General features: G+C 31.8%; 3 non-coding genes across 3 annotated transcripts; all 3 read left to right on the top strand.

Annotated features, from left to right (window-relative positions):
* The first annotated feature begins 20,877 nt into the window (after window positions 1-20,877).
* Trnaf-gaa (transfer RNA phenylalanine (anticodon GAA)) lies at window positions 20,878-20,950 on the top strand. Its single transcript has one exon. It is a non-coding gene; the product is annotated as a tRNA-Phe (tRNA).
* A 319-nt stretch (window positions 20,951-21,269) lies between these two features.
* On the top strand, window positions 21,270-21,342 carry Trnaf-gaa (transfer RNA phenylalanine (anticodon GAA)). Its single transcript has one exon. It is a non-coding gene; the product is annotated as a tRNA-Phe (tRNA).
* Window positions 21,343-21,470: 128 nt separating this feature from the next.
* On the top strand, window positions 21,471-21,543 carry Trnaf-gaa (transfer RNA phenylalanine (anticodon GAA)). Its single transcript has one exon. It is a non-coding gene; the product is annotated as a tRNA-Phe (tRNA).
* The last annotated feature ends 173 nt before the right edge of the window (window positions 21,544-21,716 follow it).

The raw sequence follows: 21,716 nt of genomic DNA, 5'->3' as shown, positions 1-21,716 counted from the left end.
GGTATTTTTTTTAATTTATCAAATTCTTATAATTACTCTGAGTTAAATAAATAAAATAAGTATCAAAGTTTGCATACTTAGTTCCTTCTTTTTTTAATATAGGGTGTAGTCAGTTACACACTTTGTGTATAGTTACAAGACATACAGCATATTAATTTTTCTAAACATAGCCTACAGTAATTGTTACAAACTGACCTTAAAAACATAATTCTAGGGTATTAAATGGCCTAAATACTCAGCAATATTTTCGACAACGTAAAGCCTGTCAAACCTAAGTATATTAAATTTCCGAATATTAAAATATTTAAACACTTGTTTACTGCATTTATCGAGTTGTCTAGCTTATATACTGCATCAAGAGGACCAGGATACCACGTTAAATTGCATAGGAAACAGGTGAACAGGTCATTCACCTAACTTTCCTTTGACACGACAATGCAAAACTCAACTTCCGCCCAAATAGATATTTTCAACAAATAAAATAATTGGAAAATGAACTATAATTTAGATGTTATTAAGGAATAAGCTAATCAAAAGGAGATGGGGTTTATCAGAGCCTAGCACAACGTGTCCTTTCGGTTGAATAGTCATCGGGTTTTCCGTTTTGGAATCTGGTGCCGACTTGTCTAGCTTTAAGACTTTACGCACGTGAGGTCATATTATAAGCTCTAGAAACTCCTAACGTCTCTATGACGTCATGATTAGCTGAAAGCGAAAATGACAGGGATTTCCAAACCTCGCAAAAGGTGCCAAATACTTGAATAGATAATGAATACGTAGAAAATATCTGATACAAGCATAACCGATTCGTTATCCAATTAGATTTCAATAAATTGTTGAAATGAAAGTCAAAGAAGATAATAAAGTTCCCACGGTTAGTTTATCACCTGACAACTTTTGGTATCACGTGACTGTGTAAATGAGTTGCGTTCACATTCATTTTAAATGAATGTTTGATGTAACAAGGCAAATGTTTTACACTAAAATGAAATGTTATACTTTGTCCCATGTGTAAAATGAACGGATCATGTTTAAGCTGTGTTTTCCGATATTCCACAAAACCAAAGCATAATGCGCAAAATGGTAATAACATTCTACAACATGTTATATTACTTCTTCTTCTAAAATAGGAATCAACGTCTTTGCACGCCTAAATGTATTATAATAGAGCTGTTTGCGCTTCATACGTCTTTATGGGAATAATGGAATAAAATAGGAATCAACGTCTTTTCACACCTAAATACATAATAATAGAGATATTGGCGCTTCATACTTCTGTTAAGTGAATTAAATGTCTGCTCGATTTTGTCAATTTAATTAAACTAATTAAACAACAAGAGATACATTGTCAGTAATAATCAAAGTAGGCCTAAATGTGGGCCTACTTTATTACGGACAAACATGAACATTTCCTAAACGGCAGATCATTGACTATGACATTTTGTATTGTTGAATAATTAAAGTATTGCTAATGAGTTTAAACGGTTAGTTAACCTGTCTCTTTCAAATTACAACAATTACACATTTTTAAGAAAGATTATTTGTTAATAAGAACGTGTATACAAATCGATCCACGATTCAAAATGATGTGTAGCATTTTACAGAAGATCTTAACAATAAATGAATAAGTTTGTAATCGAAAAAAGTAATTTGTTAATTGATGCAGCTTATATCGCAAATGACATGATAGAAAAATAGGGAACAACTTATTTCTCGATGGCAAGAATTCCTTAAGAGGAAGTGGAAAATATCACTTGGTGGCGGAAGATTTTAGAGCTAGCGTTGTTAAACGTGTTGGGTCTATAGAAAGTAATAGCCTGTAAGGTGACTTTAATGTATACATAATTTAAAGCCGAATACTCGCTCTACATGATAATGTAAATCTTTAAAAAGCCAAAGCTAAAGTTTGCATTGCATTTTGCAAAAACAAAACAAAATTGATAGTTTCATGCATATAGCTCTACTAAAAACACTTAAAAACACAACACAAAAAGGTTATTTAGACAAAACGTCTTTGTATTAACTGTTTTGTAAGTGTATTATACAAAAATATAAGAAAATTAATGGAAAAAATGAGATAATACGGAATACAAATATTTAAAAATATTACTGATGAAGTTTATCAAATTGTAATGCCATTAGGAATTAACAAAAATGTAATAAATAATATGATTTTATGTGATGACATGAAAGATAATATGAATGTGAATAAAAGTGGTGTTTACGTTACAAAAGAAAAAAAAACTAAACAATTTTTAATGACGAATTGTGCGTGCTATAAAGCAAGGTGCAAATACCTTATAGCATGACTAATGAATTGGAAAATAATTTAAATCGATGAAATTCGATTGAAATGAACATTCATCCATCGGGCCAAATCATTAAGCGCAGCGCGTGCTCCGAATCAAGGTAAAAACTCCGATTATCAGCGGTTCCAATCTTTTGGATCAAAAGCGGCGAATGCGCCGATTGACGACCGCCACATACGGTGAGTTACTCTCTAATCGCCAAATACACACGGTTGTCATCATAATCGATGCTCTCAACAAATTGTCAACAAAAATCCCAACACAATTCAATTAAGAAAGCAATGTACTGCCATTTGACAAAACCTGGATACGTGCTCAATTTCAACATCGCTGACAGAAGTTTAAAATATTAGTCCTATACTATTTTTATTTAGAAAAGGCTCATCAAGAACAGTGATGACATTATTTTATAAGCACAGGTTAAAGCTGGGGAGAAAGAATATTTTCTCTTTAATAAGATTGAGATAAATATGTCAATAGTTTTAGTAATTTTACCAAGAACAAAAACAGTTTGTAATGCCTTAACGTGTGTTAACACACTTTAATTTAATATGAAATCAGAAAGAACAGTTATCTTAAAATTGAAGAATGTTAGAAAGGATCTGATGGATGGATGATGTCGCGTGTTGGCCACGAGTGTAACAACAAATCAATAAACACATTAACAATTAAAACCCTGAACAATTTAACTAAAATTTTAAGACATTCTATCAAACCTACTTATTAACTTTACAATCAGAATGAAACGATTTGATGAGGTCAAATTGTTGTAGAATTAAAATGTTGACAAGCACAATATGAAAGGTGTCTTTGTTGCTAGTTTATTTTGTCTTACTGCAAAATACTAGTGCTGTGCGCAAAGATCACTCAGCACTCTGCGTTCAGCTGCACCGTTAGGTGAGTTATCGTTACAACTTATAACTTTAGAGAATCTTTGGAATTGATAATTTACTATTTTGGACACTTCAATTAAAAGGCGATGAAAATACCGATGACAACCAGACATTAGACGAACTATTTGGGTTGGGTTTATTACAGTTCGACGGGCCTAGCTTGAACGCATTTGGTATTATTAATTTTCTAACTGAATATGGTGTTTCGCACACATGAAAACGCGTCACTCGGCATGATCAAATGTTGAATGCGATCAAAAACTCGTTTGCAATGATCTCTTTAATCCATTCTTATTGAGATTAACTAGCCGCACCTTGTGATCTGTTTACGCGGCACTTCACTCATACCACTGAAAATAAGGAATTAGACTATACTAGGCCTGTAACACAGTCTAGCACTAAACAATTAATTTACAAATATATTTTTACAGTAGTTTTTAAATCGGAATTACAATTTGAACTTAAATGCAATACTTTTATATGATGTATGTTTTGATGGATTTTATTTTTGTAAAACTCTGTCTAACTAGTTTGACAAAAAAGTGTGATGGATCCAAATATTGTAGTGATATGCTCATATATGGGCACATCACATTTTTTGGTCACATAAAGTTTGATAGTGTAGACAAAGCTTAAATTGTAGTTTTTAATGATAGGCTACCATTTGCCATTTCTGTCAAGGAAAACAATTTCTTCGTGTATTTTCTTTTTCCATGGAACGAATAAAGGTGATTTTTTTTTCATTTATCTTCGTACCAATTGTATAAGACTAATTTGAAGTAGAAAGAAACTTGCTTCAGAATTGTTAATGTTTAAATCATTTGTTGAGTTGTCACATAAAACTGTATACACATACCATATATTGTAAAAAAAGAGTGTTTCTATAGTTGTGAAACATTAAACATGTATCGCCATCCTTAAGTAACTCATCAGATGACTAAATATAGGTAATATAACTTGAATTTTACATTTCTAGTATTATATTCAACTTCAGAGTTTTATTTTCATGCTATACCAAAAATTATCCACCTTATATCCTCCATCTTTTTTCACCTTCTAGGGAGTCACGAGACATGTCATTACATTAGATTAAACTACCTAACTGCTGAAAAAAGTCTTCCTGGTTTTTATAGCAGCATTTTTTCCAAATTTTTTTATTTGACCATTTTACGATAAATTCATGTTTTTTTATTCTATTACAAATATTTGATTATGTACAATTAACCAGATATTATATTTAAAATTCATGCCTGTACCTGAGCTTTAAAACACATCAACACATTATATTATGTTATTAAGTTTATACTGATACTGTTGAGTTTAAACTGAATTAATAAATACAAGCGGCAAGATGGAATGGAGAAAGAGAGTATTAAATTTCATAGAAATATCGTTTGTAAAGTTATTATTTTATCACAGTCTTCACGAACGTTTTATCTGATATTAAGATAGATAGATATAATATCAATTTAAGCCGCTTAGTCGGGATCCACACGTGGCGCCTTTCGCTGACTGGGCCAGCTGCTGTACACCCCTCTCAGCCGCATGTAACCCTACATTGAGACACATTGAGACGAGAGCCTGGCTAGTGATCCAATGAACGCTAGTCATAATTGGACCACCTACAGATAAACATATCAGTTTATGATTTTAATAATTGGTACAAGTGTTGGGCGTAGACTGTTTAGTTTATGAATGAATTTTACTATCTAATATATTAATAATTTCCGTTCGACGGCATTAGGTCGGCGGGATCGGGACACCCGGGGTTCGGAGTTAACCAATTTGTAAGCGAATCTTGTCTTGTTATTAACAATTCAATTTCATAAGAAATTACGAGGATATCAATATCCATCTAAAATGTAGACTGGACGGTGACATCATACTAAACTTTCCCAAACAAAAATCATAATTTTCAGACAAAACTTAATTTGACTAATGGATCTTCAATTATGTGAACTCCAAAACTTAATTTGTGGGGATTTTTTTTTCAAATATGTATACCTACAACAGCTCTTTGTACACTTTCGGGAAAATACTACCGGCCATGTTGACCGCAGACGATGAATTTAACAATTATCTGTTATTGCTATGGTAATTAAGTCTGATATCATCGGATAAAACAAATAGTGAGATTGGCTATGAAAGATCACAGCTAACGCGATGGTTCAATCCTTCCCTGAAGGGGTTAGGTCTAGGCTCCACCACTCTTTTGATCTCACCGCCAAACCTTCCCAAAAGGTGGAAAACACCTGTATGTCATTGATAAAAGATGAGAATCAGTGACCTTGTTGATGAATGACCGCAAGGCCACGAGGAGGAGCAATAAGGGCACAATCACGACTTCTTCTTGCGGTGTTGGTGATGACGTTGATGCGGATAAAGATAGATGAATAGGGCTCAGAAAAAGGATAATGACGATGCATATGATTATGATGATAATAACAAAAATGGTAGAATAAATCGTAGAGAAACACAGTCATGTCCAATAATACAAACACTATAGTAGTGTGGTATATACATAGTATCAATAAGCACTGTCTTTACAGTATATCTATTTCCTATCTCAAAAACAATTTTAAAATAGTCGTCCCATCCCTTACCTCATAATAAAACCATGAGTTAAAGATAATATATTGTCACCCTGAAAAAAAAATTGTTTAAATGTTTTTTTGTTGAATATACCATTTTAATGTCGCATAATAGTTATTCACTTTGTCAATGGATTTGTGGTTGAATTTAACCGTTTATGTTGTCTTTGTATAAGTGAATAATATCTGTAAACGATTTAACTTGAAATTAAAACTGTGAAATTGCATATTCAAAGTCTTTTCTAATCTTTATTTTTCAATACATCTTTAATAATCCTTATAAATTGGCTATAGGCCTATATTATATTTAATTGATGAATTTTTTAAATTTTCAATTCGTTATAAATAATTGTATTAAATTTTATAATATACTGTATTGTAGGCCTAATGGTTTTTTTTAACCGATTGATTAATATAATATAGTAATGTGATTTGTTATGATCATCTGTAAACAAATACGAGAATTCAGCATTACGCTACTTTTGTATATTTTATTGAATCATCATTTTTGTATGAATAAACGATACCAATATCTAGCTAGACCTATATTGTTTTAATGCTGTGACTGATATACTGTAACGCACACAAACACACTACATTTTGCTAATGTCATTGTGTTCCTGTGTAGGCCTTGTCAAAAAACTTTAGGCCTAAGCCAAGTGCGTCATCGTAAACCACGGTAGAATATTATTCAATCAATCTAATAAATGTGTTTAACGAAAATAAATACCATACAAGATTTTAACAATTATAAATTAATTATAGGCTAATCAGTCGACCTCTAACCTTATCCTTATGATTTTCACCATATTGTAATAAAAGGCAATTTGGCTTCAATTATTGACCAAACACAATATTGGCCAACAAACCATTTAAGTCGAATAATTGATTCGTTCCATATTTTGCAATTGTTGAAAGGTTGTTTTAATAGATGTAGCCAATTTGCTTATGGACTTGTAAAGTTGATTTAAAGCAGCGGGCATCGTGTTTCTTTAGCTGAACTTTACGGAATCACTGTATATCATTATTAATTATAAGTAACAACAGTGAATATTCAAGTTTATAACAGAAAACTAAATTATTTTTACAAATGAATTAAATTAATACAAAAGTTTGTTTTTAATTTAACATGAATACTTATTGATTTGAAGATTTCTGTTTCTTTAGGATACGCGTACGGTACTAATTGTAAATACTGATTTTAAATTATTATAAAAAGTTTTTAAATGTTTAACATGAATAGTCATTAGTGGCCTAATTGGAAGTGTGTTTCTTTGTTTGATTTCTGAACATTGTTAATAAGTAACAATAAGTAACAACAACGAATATTAAAATTAAAGAACAATGTTTTTACATTATTACAAAAGTTTCGTTTTATAAATTATTTAGTAGAGTACATAATAAATCTTTATAGCGTTTACAGTAAAGTATGGTCGCAACAGCGACATTATAATTGATTGTTGTGATTATCAAAACTAGTTAAAACATTAAAATGTTAAAAAAAAGTAATTTATAATGTTTGACAGTGTAAATAAATAGTATTAATTATAAAGTCCGTTGAATTAGAATACCGATTACAGTTTATTCTAAGGATTCAATTTGCTAAACAGGGCATAAAATGAGAAATGTGAAAAATAATATATTCAAGATTAAATCAATATCATACTACTGTAACTAGCGGTAATATAGTTTGTATGAGATAGGCCTACTGATATTATCTTTTTTATCACACAGCTTAAACTGCCGACCGTATTTCAGTATTGAGTTTTAACTGTTTGGATTGTTTCTCAACATACTACAATATTTGCCCAGTATCATAGAATATTTCGTAATACAGCATCTCATTTGTATCACATGTGGTACCTGTATCATCATAAGGCTGGTTAAGGGTTAGGTGATGGTCTATGACACTAGGAGATAAATATGAAACACAAATAATTTCCATAGGATGGCGAAATCTATAGATACAGTACCGAGAATCGGATGGTGAAAAGGTAACATTTTCTAGGAAATAAGATGATAATAATTTCATATTCTGTAAAGCGAACTAATTAAAATATCGGAAATAGTTAATTAATATTGAAAAGATACATTAATGAGGATAAACGTTTTTAAATCAATCAAGTTGCCTTGAAGAAATAGGTCTCTGATGTGTGGAATCATTACTTTACTAGGTCAATTAATTTGAAATTATTGCCGGAACCGGTTCCGATTCTTTACGCAACCATATCAATAAATTAATATAGCATTTAATGTACGATATATGCCTAACTGTTCCCATTGGAGCCCGTCTTGCATTATAAAGCAATAAATACATTTATTTGCCTTTATTTGCCTACATGGCGACCCGTTCTCTTTGAGTAAATCAACCGTAATGTAAACAACATTCGTAAATAATTATTCCTTATTAAAATCCAATGTGATATATTCTATTATATAAAACAGAACATATATAAACACGTGATCGATTCAGGTGACTGACTTCCTAGCCACATAAACTTCTATATTTATTCGGTTATTAAAATTCTCGTCTCCTGGGGATCACCAAAAGCTAGGCCTAGGTACAGGCTAACGACCAATACAGATCGCCGTTCATTCCACGGAAGTAGCTCGTCACCTTCGCCTTGATTTACGCCGTCTTCGTTATTGCCAATTAACATTTATAGAGCTAAGTTCAAAGGCAAACGATGTAGCAACACATATATCTGTTATTTGGTGTTTAAACTATCGACTAGATTACTTTTATGTGCTGTTTGCAGTAATTGAGTAACAAATTTATCGAACATTTAAGGAAGGAGACGCCAGCCTGGCGTACCTAGTTAAAACAGTAAAGGGGGAAAGTAGGACTGAAAGAATGGGTTAGCAGGCAGGACTAAGAAAGAAATAAGTGTTATATTGTTTTAACTGTCGCCTTTAAGATAATTACAATCTCAGGTTTATCATATCGAACAATATAGCCTGCTATATACATTTAATTTAAGACATGTGATTATACTGTCGTAAAACAACAAATTATAAATATAATGGCAACACACTTTTGGACTATAATGCACTTTTTCGTTAAAACCAATAAACTAAAAATCCTCTAAAAGATCTTTTGGCATTTTATTTCAGAATGTTTTTTTCTATTTTTGCTTTTATGTTGTTCTTTTCAATTATTATTATAGACTGTTGTACCCATCTTATTTGATACATTATTCCAGTTTATGGTTAAAAAATGTTTTTTATCAAATGAATTACATAAAATATAAGATTTTTTGCTACTTTATTTGACAATCAAAGATACTAACAAAAAGGATCTAGTCTTTTGCCATTTTATCTTTAGAATGTTTTCCTATTTTTGCTTTTATGTTGTTCATTTCCATTAGTATAGACTATCTATCCATCCAGTATTTTGTTCTGAATATTTATTTTAAAAAAACAGCGATAAAAAAATATTGTTATAAAATGAATTACATACAATATAAGATTTTACTGTTTATTTTATAATTTAAAGTTACTCACAAAAAGGATCTAGTATAACATTTAGAAAAATCGTTAATTTACTAGTAACAATGACAATATTTACAAGAAAACTAAAACCGAACTTAATAAACACAAATCAATTAAAAACTTTAAAGTCTCATGGGAACTAATCTGGCATGTCAGAGTTTCTGTTAGTTTTAATAAACTTGTTGTATGTCTAACATGAGAAATATCACGTGATGACATTGAATATAAAGGTAGTCAGGGTTAACTATACTTTCTTCCTATCTCGGCTCTCCAAGACTCTCTATTTGCTAAACATCATAGGGGGCGGTATTTCCCGTGGCGAGACCGTGCGACTGAAGTTGTCGCTTCATTTCCCACACCGCAGGAGCACACGCATTTTGTTCGCTCTTCGATTACCCAGCAGGCCCCTTAATTGAACACTTCTCATGGTACTATGGGCCTTGTACATGTTTGTATTTTAGTGTTTACATTATGACTAAAGTTTACTTTTTGCTCTGCTAACCTCGATAAAACACGTTCTAAATAGAGAGATCGTGGTTTCGTTAGTTTTTGGTCATTTTTAATATCTAAAACAATTACTCTTTGCCAACTAATGTGTGAATAGGCCTAACATCACATTCACAATGGTTTTCTACACATAGATAAATAATATCAACAATTTACATTTGCTACTCCAAACAAGTACAACTAGTTACAAGTTAAAACAAAACTATCTGAATTACGTATCTGATAATCTTTTAAAGAAGTAAGAAATCCTATAAATAATAATTCAATTATATCAAATTTGAAGTGCATATTAATTGATATTATGCAAGCAAAATTGACTACAATACGATGCAGTACGGAGCTACCCATCATGGAGTTAAACATGAATGATATTATATTCTCCTAAAATTACAGTTTATAACGTTTCGCATGATGCATTGTTGCCTCATTGAAAGTTACAAAAAGTGAGATTTGTTTATTTGTTCTGCATCTTGGGTAACCTAAAATGACTCTGGTGCAGGTTGTATATGTCAATTACTTAACACCCAAAGCATAATACAAATTAGTTCTACGTCCACCACAGCAACCGATATTTAATAAAAGACTGAACTCCAGGGGGCGCTTAACCTTTGAGATCTTGATAATAGTGACCGTTTATAAATAGCACAATTACAGATTGTCAAACACTGCTGAGGTACATAAACAGTACACTGGGTGTTTCAATGTTCAACGAAAACACCTGATACCAAAATAAGTAATAAAGAACCTTTAAACCGATGCTAATTAAAAATCTAATTTTATTCAATGTAATAACAAAGGAATTACTGTAATAACAAAATACAGATTGCATGAAGAAGCGTTAGGCTTGGTTGCCGCAAAATCCTCACGTAATTATTCAAACAGTCGCTTGTCATTGGTCAACTCGCTTGCGTTGCGTCTACATCCTTGCGTTGCGTCTACATCCTTGCTTAAGCTTAAGCGCGAGGTTAAAATTGTTACTATAAGGATATCATTTTTAAAACAAAATACGATAAATATACATAGGATTAAAGTGATAAGTAATACTAATAGTATATACTAAACTATATATAGGCCTACCTTTTATTTTTATTGCTAACTGATTTAAAATTGTAAAATAAAGTGAAGGATCGTTTAACCCACTTTCACTCGTATATGCTCTCCATCTCAACACATAATGATATATCAAAATAAATTCATATTATTGGCATGGTTATCGTTTTGATTTCCCCTATGTAAGTAAGTAAGCCTACTACCTTACTTCAAATCGGTGTCGAGTTTGCATTTAAGCGGTCGAGTTCAAGCGGATAAATGCAAGCAATGTTATTGAATATAAGACCACATCGGCCTACAAAAACATTTACACTCAAAAAAAATTTTAATAAACTATAAGAAACAAAACAAATCGATACGAGGTTGGAAAATTAGGATTTCATACAAGAAAACATCAATCAAAACCCCCCAAAATGTTGTTAACATTATTACTGTGTTTCAATTAATATTTGTAACAAAAACAATTAGCCTTTAATTACTTGTAGCCTATATAAATAAAATAACAATTCAACGCTGTATGAAATCGGGAAAAGACTTAAAATTACAATGGTCGTTACACTTATTCTAACCAAAATTGTATAAAGTTAGTATAACTGGTAAATTCTCATAATTTCAGAGGGATAGAGTTCAATATATCCCGGTGCAAATTTGGGTTATAGCAACGTACGTCAAAATAGATACCGTCACTGTTATTGATTAAGCAGGTATGTGTTTCATTTTTGATTAGTAATAAATAACGGTTGACTTAATATAAATCAAATAAATAAGATATACTGTATTCGAACAAAATCTAGAGCAGTGGGTACATAACCTAAACAGTGACTAAGTTTTGGGAAATGAGAAATACTTTTAAAGATGATAAGAACGCGTAACGTCGTTCCAGTTCGTGCATAAAGCTCTGTCTACACTATCAAACTAGTTTGAAAAATTTATAAAAAGTGTGATGTGCCCAAATATGGTAGTGATGTGTACAATTATGGTAGTTATATGACATCATCACATTTTTTTGTCACATAAAATTTGACAGAGCTTAACATACATTAAAACAAATATTGAGTTAGTTCACATCTCGTCGAATTGACTACTAGGATTAATTTTTAATTTTAAGACTCAAATTAAATTTAAATTTGCTCTTTAAATATTCCAACAGGAACAAAGTTCCAACTCACTTATGTTTAAAATATAAAAATATCTAAAAAATGTCTATATTATATATATACAATATTTCAACTTTAATAGACAAAATTTATACCGACCGAGATTATATAACGATATTATAAGAAGGCCCTGTGTCATGTTTATTGTTATACAAATGTTGTTACAATGATGGGTGTTGAAATGACCAGAATTGTAGCGACCAAAAACCATTTGCCTCAACTTCTGAACCATTGTTTAAAAAACTTAATATCTTAAAATTAATAGATTTACATAGACAACAAATACTTACTTTTATGTTCCAATATGTTAAAGGTCAACTTCCATTCTCTATAATATCATTATTTAAAAAACCAAAGACTGTCCATAGTTATTATCTTAAGAACTCAAATTTACTTTATGTTCCTTTTGTAAGACTTAGCAAAAGCCAATTTTTTATTACAGTTCATGGACCTAAATTATGGAATAACTTAAAAGAGAATCTAAAAAAATGTGAAAATGCAAAAATATTCAGACATCAAATTAAGATTAATTATTTGGAAAATTATCATTCATAAATATATTATTATTATTATGCCACTTTTATCTAATTTGTACACATTTTTATTTTGTATTTATGTTTTGTTGGGTCTTTCTGAGACAGGCCTTGGCCTCTAAGTCTGATCCAAATTAATGAAATCTTTATTTGTTTATATTGTTTACATTGTCTAAGTTTTCATTAATTGAATAAATGTGATATGAATTGAATTGAATTGACCATAACTTTCTCTAAACGACAAATGTGTATTAAATTTAACTTCTGTAGGAAAAAGAAATATCCTAATGCTTGATAGATATGTTTCGTCATATTATATCATAGGCAAATAATTAATACATTTTTTTAATATTCGCATAAGAATGATATTAAATAATAATATAAATAAAAACATATGTTTGTTTACAGTTCGAATTATTTTAAATACAGAGTACTGTGATTTTTGCCGTTTTTTGTATTGTTCTGTTCCTAATTAATATAATAAAAATAAATCGTGGAAAACCCGACAATATATTTTATTACTAAGCATAATTTAAATTCCGATCGAAAAAAATAATAATTTAACTCAACCGAGTAGTATTTTCTTGTTAACGAATTATTTCAAACTATCAATGCTATAATATATGATTCATTAGTGCAGTAGCCTATATCTAAAAACAATTATTCGAATACAATGATTCAGAAGATTATATTTGAGAACTATATGAAACTTTTCGTAAAAAACTTACAAATCATTTATTATCATTGTATTCGAACTAGACCTCTAAACTGTTTTTAAAAGATTCGCTATCCAATCGAACTTGAAAGCCCCAGTGGTCTAATGGTTAGAGCATCTGCATATCAAGCAAAATATTCCGGGTTCGAGTCTCGGATGGGGCAACTTTTTCTCATTCTCACAGATTTCCTCCTCTTTATCGTTTCAAATTAATTAATTAAATTTCAGTATATCACCGGGCGGTTTAGAATTAATGTTCTGTGCCTGATGTGTTTATATAATTATATACAAATGTATTTTTTCTTTTCGTTTATGGGTCTTGCGTGACAAGAAGTTTCTTCTAGCAAGATCCTCTATTAGTTACTGTATGGTTTCATTATATATTACCATTTTTTATTGAATTGTATTGTTTACCATTGATAGAAATTAATAAAGTAAAATTTAACAACAAATAGTTCTAAATGTTTTGTATTTCTTTAATTTCGTTAAACTACCAATCCTTTTTGTTTCTTCAATTGAAATCGTTATTACATTTTTCATTTAGCTATTCCTGTTATACAGGCCGACTTTATACATTATCTGCACATAGCATGCCATGCAATAACAGTATTTATAAATATAATCAGTTGTTTGTTATTTTACTATACATAATCTTTCCTTAACTTTTTTCTTATGTTTATGGGTTTCTATTATTTCTTCAGCAAGATCCAAAATGTGATGAGGTTTGAAGCGAAAACGGGTGATTGGAATACAAAATAATCAAAATGGCGTCTCATTAGCACAGGAAGGTGATTCAGAGCATTTCCATAGAGTGACACAGCATTTTCCACTGTCGTCCCTTTCCCAGAGGAATACGTATTGGAGTTAGAATACCCTCCATGGAATATTGTTCCTAACTTCAACAAGCTGGCCTCCGCGCGTCCGTTCAGGTGTTTGGACGCAGAGTTGAAACGTTCGTTCGTTTCTGCTCGATAAAACAATTGATCCAGATTTTTCTTTTGGAAAATAATCTTGTTTGGTAAAAACTACACGATGATTAACTAGGCACGAAATAGTTGAACCTCTTCTTTCCGAGGCCGCGGACCCGATGAACTACACATAGTGTAACCTGGATTAAAAGATTCCCAAAAAAGCGCGCATGTTATTAAAGGAATAAGTTTGGATGTCCAATGACTAAGACATCAATGTCGGAAACAGGAATCCAATAGGAGATGTCAATGAACACAATCAATTAATAAAGTAATTTCAACTATAAACTGACATCTTTATTAGTAACTACTGCAGGGATGATGTAAAACTTTGTTATCCGCGTTTTCCAACAAAATATTGAAACTGATTTGACCATAAATCTGGTAATAGTTTAGATAGTTTCAGTAGCGACTACTGAAATTTATATCACGTTTTACTTGATATAAGTTTTTTTAATGTTGCTATATTTCTGAAAACCGTTTCGGCATTAATGTTTACATAATAAAAATAATAGATTCTACCTTTTTTCAATTAGTTATTACTTTATAATGTTTATTTTTATTTGATAAGTGCATTTTAATTCTTTTCAGTATTAATATACAGTTGCTCAAATTACGATGTTATATACACTTTGCGTTTCGATTGTGAACTTTATTATTACTTGTTTGTAAAGATGTATTGTTCACAGCAACCTGACAAATTTACTAAAATCGGACTTTGAATAGGCCATTTTCTAGTTTTAGTAAAAAAACGAACAAAATAATTATTTCACAAAAGACAAAATAAAAAGTTTCCTGTAAATTACAGTTTTTCAGGTAAATATTTTGTTTTTCGATCCAATTTCTTTTTAGCTGTCATATTAATCTATAAAGAATCGTATACGTGGTAAGTATACATCTTAAATATTCTAATAGGACCTATGTTCTTTAATTTATTATTGTCTCGCGTATTCGATTAGGAAATTTTTCGCTCAGCAGAAAATGTGTAGCCTACTATTAATATTGTACTGTACTGACCATAAACTGTGAAATATAAATTAATGTTGAGAGCAATTATTAAAATATTTGTATTCATTTTCGTCAATAAGAAAGAATAGTCGTAATCACAATCGCCAATGAATATATCATTTACCCCTAATATACTTCCAATCCATCTTGGTACTGACGTTCTTGCTCCTATCGCCAGCGTTCTTTTTAGTTTATTTTTATCATCATAATTGTTATTAATAACAAATATTGATAAATCATCGTAAATATAAGTTTAAGTTCAACGTGTTCCTTGAACCGTTACCAATACTTATGTTCTTAGTTTTCAACGACCTTTGCAAACGGGGTCGAGTTAATGTTACATTAATTGGTGCCGACTACTGAGCATCCAAGCCCTAGCTCAAACCAAGGCTCACATGCAGTCTAAACCAAACCAAAAATCGCTTGGTCATACTACATGAATACTGTAATCATGTACAGATTGTATATACTTTGTGGGTTTATGATTTAATAATTATACAAGGAATACTGAACTTGATAAGGTTGGTTAATACTTAATAGTTCATGTCATTCAGTTTTCTGCCCCGCGTACGAATTAACACAATGTTAACGCGCGCGTAAAAACTCTGATAAAGTTAGTACTGTACGCGCGCGCGGCTTGGTAAAACTGTACGCGCGCTTAAACTTTGTGGCTGTGGTGTTTTGTATATTATATCAAAATATGAAACAGATATTTAAATAGTATTTTTTCAAAAATTATGACTAAATCAATGTTAATGAATAAAATTATCTATTTACCTACACATTTAAATAAACCATGCGATATATATAACTAGAACTTGCTATGTAAACTAAAGCTAAGAAATACAATATAACATTTCATTTCATAATAACATTTATTTCTTTTTCTTTCAAAGTAAACAAACATGAATTACAAAGATTTACCATCTGGGCCAGCTCTGTGCTGAACTATCTTCCTCTAATGTTTTTATATAATGTTTTTAATAAGTAGGTCGTTTGATTATAGTTATCAAGATACTGTACATATAAAGAAAATATTGATATTATGGTTAATGCGTAGTTTGTAAAAAAAAGTCTTGATTTTGACAACATAGAGGGCAGCAGATCACATAGAAGCGATCCTTCCTTTCAGTCAGTTAAAATGCGATTCGTTAATTGGTCAAATCTGGATTATGTTAATATAAATGTTGTTATTATTGTTAGCAGATATAGAAACGTATTAATTAACAAGATAGCGAATCGCAGAAGCGTCCCAAATAAATCCGCTTTAAAGTATTATGGAATTTACTCTGGTCTATTTTCGCGTGGGATGAAAAAATAAAAACATAGCTGGAACGAATTTTGTCATTTCCTTTTTGTGTGTGTAGTAATCAATTAATAGCTACGCGCCTATAGATCAAAAAGATTAATCTACGCATATGCCTACTTATATGTTTCTGAACGTGCGCAAATCTTTTTACTCAATATGCCGCATAATGCGTCGTGCGAGCCGAAGCGCATCGTACAAAAAGAAAAGTCGGTAGATAAACTGGTGGCGCTGTTATAAAAAAGATTACTGATCGAACTGTTTATAGGACAATGACTTGATACAATGAGAAATGTGCATTTCATTGCTTCAAAGGTGTATGTACGTGTGATTCACGTTTCCCGCCCTGGACAGCATTTATGCAGCAGACGTACTGTGAATTCAAACCTATCTATGAAAAGTTTACAATTGAATTACACTAAAATAACCAAAGAAAGTGTAGCAAATCAGTTGAATGATCTGACGTGTCTCAGGGGACGTCACGTGGTTCGCCACATTCTAGTCCCAATACACATTGCTGTAACTGATCTCAAGATGTTGGAGCAGCTAGCTCTAGGTTAGATTTTCTCTCAGCCACTAGATGTTTACTTGCCAATAGTTGCGAAGTATTTGCCAAGTCACTTTGTATGTTTGTATAAACTTGGTTCCCACTGGGATGATGCATCAACGGCGCGCAGGGACGACGTACGCGCAAAGTTACTTGACCAACCACAGCAATAGGTTATCCGAACTGAGGCTTGTCATTAGTCAACTCGCTTGCGTTGCACATACGTCATTATTTAGTTTGTTTGCACGGTAACGCCCATTTAGTATTCACGTTATTATTGTCCTGATTAAAATAGATATACCAACAACCATGCATTGTCACAAAAGCGTACTCTGTATTAAATATCGAATATCTTCAATCGGCCCTAGAAATAAATTAAATGTTTTCACAGATTTTTTCTTCTTCGACACGTTTGCAATGTATTTAACTACCATTTAGAAGGAGAGTTTATCATTGATAAATGACGAGAGGTTTTTATTCAAATAAATTTTTAAAATACAAATAAAAAATGAAGTTACACTAAAAATTTAAAATATATTAAAACAAAAACACTTTTATGTGACACAACTTTATGTAGATGTTTATTTATATGCCAGTCACCTGTTAGTGTTACTGTATGTAATGAATAACTAAAACGAAAAAAAAAACAAAGCAGAGGCCATAAAACTTTGGATAGTTGGCTTTCATCAAATGATCTGACGTAATGAATTACGTATAAAAAAAAATATAATACCTAACAGCGCCCTCTTTTTCTCTATCACAATCACAAACAGAACGCGCTCGAGATTTAAAAGGTGAAAGCGAAATATGTAGGCCTCCATGAAATTACTATACTAATGAATCAAATTATAACAAATGCGTAGATGCTTTAAAATAAGTATATTATGAATTCACACGTTTGTTCCTCCTTGGTTTAACAAAATAATACACCTGGCTACCTCACTAAGGTAAGCATAGCCCAGCTCTTGCCTGTGCGCGTACGGCGATCATCTGGTCCATGGTAAGTACGTACGCAAGTAGTAGGCCTACACTCTACTACTGGTCAATTTTGTGGCCTAGCCTTGGTGGTAGGCTCACTCAGAACTAGTGCGTTTCTAACTTTTAAAACTACATATTACTTACCCATTGATCAACTTAAAGCTGGTGGATCGATACAAGCTGGTTACTGCCCATTGAAAAGTCATAAATTCCATTTATAAAATAACGTTGTAAAGTTCATGCAGTCTATCATAAATAATTCTTGTGCTCAGCTGCTCAGATCACAGATTATCGTCAGGTGTTTTAATAAAAGATGTATGTCGCCCCCTGTAGTTCAAACTTTGTCCCACCTTCTTGAGGGCGCGCCGCGTTTTTCCCATTTTAACTTGATCGACGGACGGAACGATAGTTTTTGTGCTCATTACTAATGTAAATCGTATGAGAACTCGTCGTAATGTAATAAATCATTTACGTGTTACACATAAATGGTAAAGTAATCATAAGGCAGCTTTTCTATTTCAATTTTCCTCTTCTTCTTGACTCAAAATCAAAAAAGGGTACATTAATTTACGCGCGCGTTTAAATTTGTATTTTTCATGCGTCTGAAAATCATATACTGGTATCAATTTTAAGCTAGAGTTTCTTTATTTTTTAACCTGCACTTACCTTTCGCGTTGTATTATCATGGATTATTCATTTTCAAAGCTGGCCTACTTTGTCTTTTTAACTGACACAGCAATAAATATTAATGTAATGGTATTCGCCCGCAGTTACGGATTTTAAACGTCAAGCAACTGTAATACTACTCACAGGTGCAATGTAGCTATCAATTAATAATGTCTAACTAGGTATCATTTAAAACGCGCACTGTTTCAACACTGACAACATAATTCAACGTGAATTCATTTTTAAATAGGCGGTATAGTTTTGGAAATATAGGTAGTGAATTTTATTTCGGCTATGAATTACCCAAACTGTCGCTTGTTATTGGTCAACTCGCTTGCGTTGCGTCTACGTCCTTACGTTGCGTCCTACTGTGAACCACGCTTTTGTCGTCGAGAAACTGTAAGTGGTTTATAGCTATAGTTCAACGACCGAAAGAGGATTCCTTTCTTCTTCTCATGCAACACATAGTTCATAGAATAATTTAACGAAATCAATTCTGAATTAAAATTGTCGAAGATTTCCTGAGGTGCATCGGTTTAGCCTGGTAATATTAGGATATTTTAACGAGTTCTATGCACTTTTAACTCGCGCCTTGGGCCTGGTTTGTCATCAGCCCCTGTGTCATTCCTTACACCTGGTCGAGTAATTAATGAGACTAGCCCCAACAATCACTGTACTGTAAATCTCGCGTAGAAACCTGTTAACGAAATTGCGCTGTTTTACCGATTGTTGTCTGCGTTGAAAGACACGAGGAATCATGCGCCGTTTTAACGCATTCTTTTCCTTGTTTCTCTCTTTTCCTGCGGATTTATTACATCACCTGTGAGTACTATGTATATTCTCCCACACGTTTCAACAATGCTTATTCATAAATGTTTTTGTCATAATTACTTATTGGATGAGTTATTAAGAACGCGCAAAGTTTATAAATCGCCTCACCATGATTGTCAACTATAGTTCACGATTTTAGGTGTGAAATATGTTTACATCATCAAGAATATACCCGTATATAACATAATGATTTGTATAATATAAGTCACGCATACGCCCATACAACAAATACACATTAGCTTATAGGCCTAGACGTCCATAGAATTGTGTTCCAGAGTGCCAGACTGTTTACATACAAAGTATATAGCAGTCAAATTAATTATGAAAATGATCACCTATGATTCGCCAAAGTGACGAATTAAATTCTATAGTTATTATTGATTTTATTTTGTAGTATCATTGTGTTTTTAATATGTTGTATGTAAAACAAAAATAAGAATTAATATTATTATTAGGATAATAAAAAAAAGATTATATCATACTTTGTCACAAGATACAAACTAGGCCTACTACAACATAGAAGAAACCAAGATATCATGTGCCATGATGTATCATCCTAATTGTTACTGGTACTGGTACCGTAATGGTACCATCATAATTTGTAATTGAACATTTTTGAGCGGAAATTCAAAAAATCATAATTGTCTGACTGTCGGTTAATATCTTTGATGTCATCGAAGTCGAAAATACGGTAACAAACACATTAAGCTCTCAAAGATCGAGACAAGACGGTACTTGAAGACAGCTTTTGCTGTTGGGTGTTATTCTAGCGGCGCGGCCTAAAGAATTGGACATTTTACCAGTTTTATGGATACCGTCCGCCGACAATTTTCCAAAAATAGGCCTACAAATTACACATAATTAGTACATGAAATTGTTTACACAGTGAAATTCAAAAGCGGCACTTTATTGACCATTATTATTTCCGGTAAATTAATTATTACCAACAATGATATTTCGTACTTGTGAAGGTCGCTGGTTCATTATAATTATGAATATCCTTGAGATTGAATTTATTTTATGAACTAACCATATCTGATATTGTTTACAGTTTCTTTTTGTTTCTTCTTGTGCTTTTTTTAATCAGTAGGCCTAAAATATTGTTTGTAATGATAGACTGCATTTTTCAACTGCCGAAATAGCTCAGTTGGGAGAGCGTCAGACTGAAGATCTGAAGGTCCCGGGTTCCGGCATCTATCAGCGGACTATCGTTTTCATTGAATTTATTTTATCAACTATAATCAAAGATATCGTTTATAGTTCGGGATTATTATTTTGGGTTTTTTTTATCAGTAGGCCGAAATGTTGATTTCAATAATTTCAACTGCCGAAATAGCTCAGTTGGGAGAGCGTCAGACTGAAGATCTGAAGGTCCCTGGTTCAATCCCGGGTTTCGGCATCTATCAAGAATATCTTTTTCTTGCATTTATTTCATCAGCTTTCAAAGATATCCATAATATTTTCGTTTATTGTTTTTATCAGTAGACCTAAAATATTGTTTTTAATTATAGACATCATTTTCAACAGCCGAAATAGCTCAGTTGGGAGAGCGTCAGACTGAAGATCCCTGGTTCAATCCCGGGTTTCGGCATCTATCAAGAATATCTTATTCTTGCATTTATTTTATCAACTTTCAAAGATATCCATAATATTTTCGTTTATTGTTTTTATCAGTAGGCCTAAATGTTGATTTCAATAGTAGACTAGACTTATCAACTGTCGAAATATCTCAGTTGGGAGAACGTCAGACTGAAGATCTGAAGGTCCCTGGTTCAATCCAGGGTTTCGGCATCTATTAGGAATATCTTTTTCTTGCATTTATTTTATCAACTTTCAAAGATATCCTTAATATTTTCGTTTATTGTTTTTATCAGTAGGTCTAATATATTATTTTTAATAATAGACTACAATATACAACAGCCGAAATAGCTCAGTTGAGAGAGCGTCAGACTGAAGATCTGAAGGTCTCTGGTTGAAACCCGGGTTTCGGCATCTATCAGGAATATCTTTCTCATTGAATATATTTTATTAACTATCAAGAACTGATATAGGGTTCTTTATAAAACAAAAACGCAACATAAAAATCGTAAAAAATATCAAACAATCTCTAAATAAATGAATGTTAAAAAATATTTGATTCCATAACCGATTCAACCATTGAGTTC

This window comes from Antedon bifida, chromosome 4 (genome assembly GCF_963402885.1).
Source record: "Antedon bifida chromosome 4, ecAntBifi1.1, whole genome shotgun sequence".
Lineage (NCBI taxonomy): Eukaryota > Metazoa > Echinodermata > Crinoidea > Comatulida > Antedonidae > Antedon > Antedon bifida.
The sequence above is the reverse complement of the archived record's forward strand: the minus strand, read 5'-3'. Positions and strand labels throughout refer to the sequence as shown.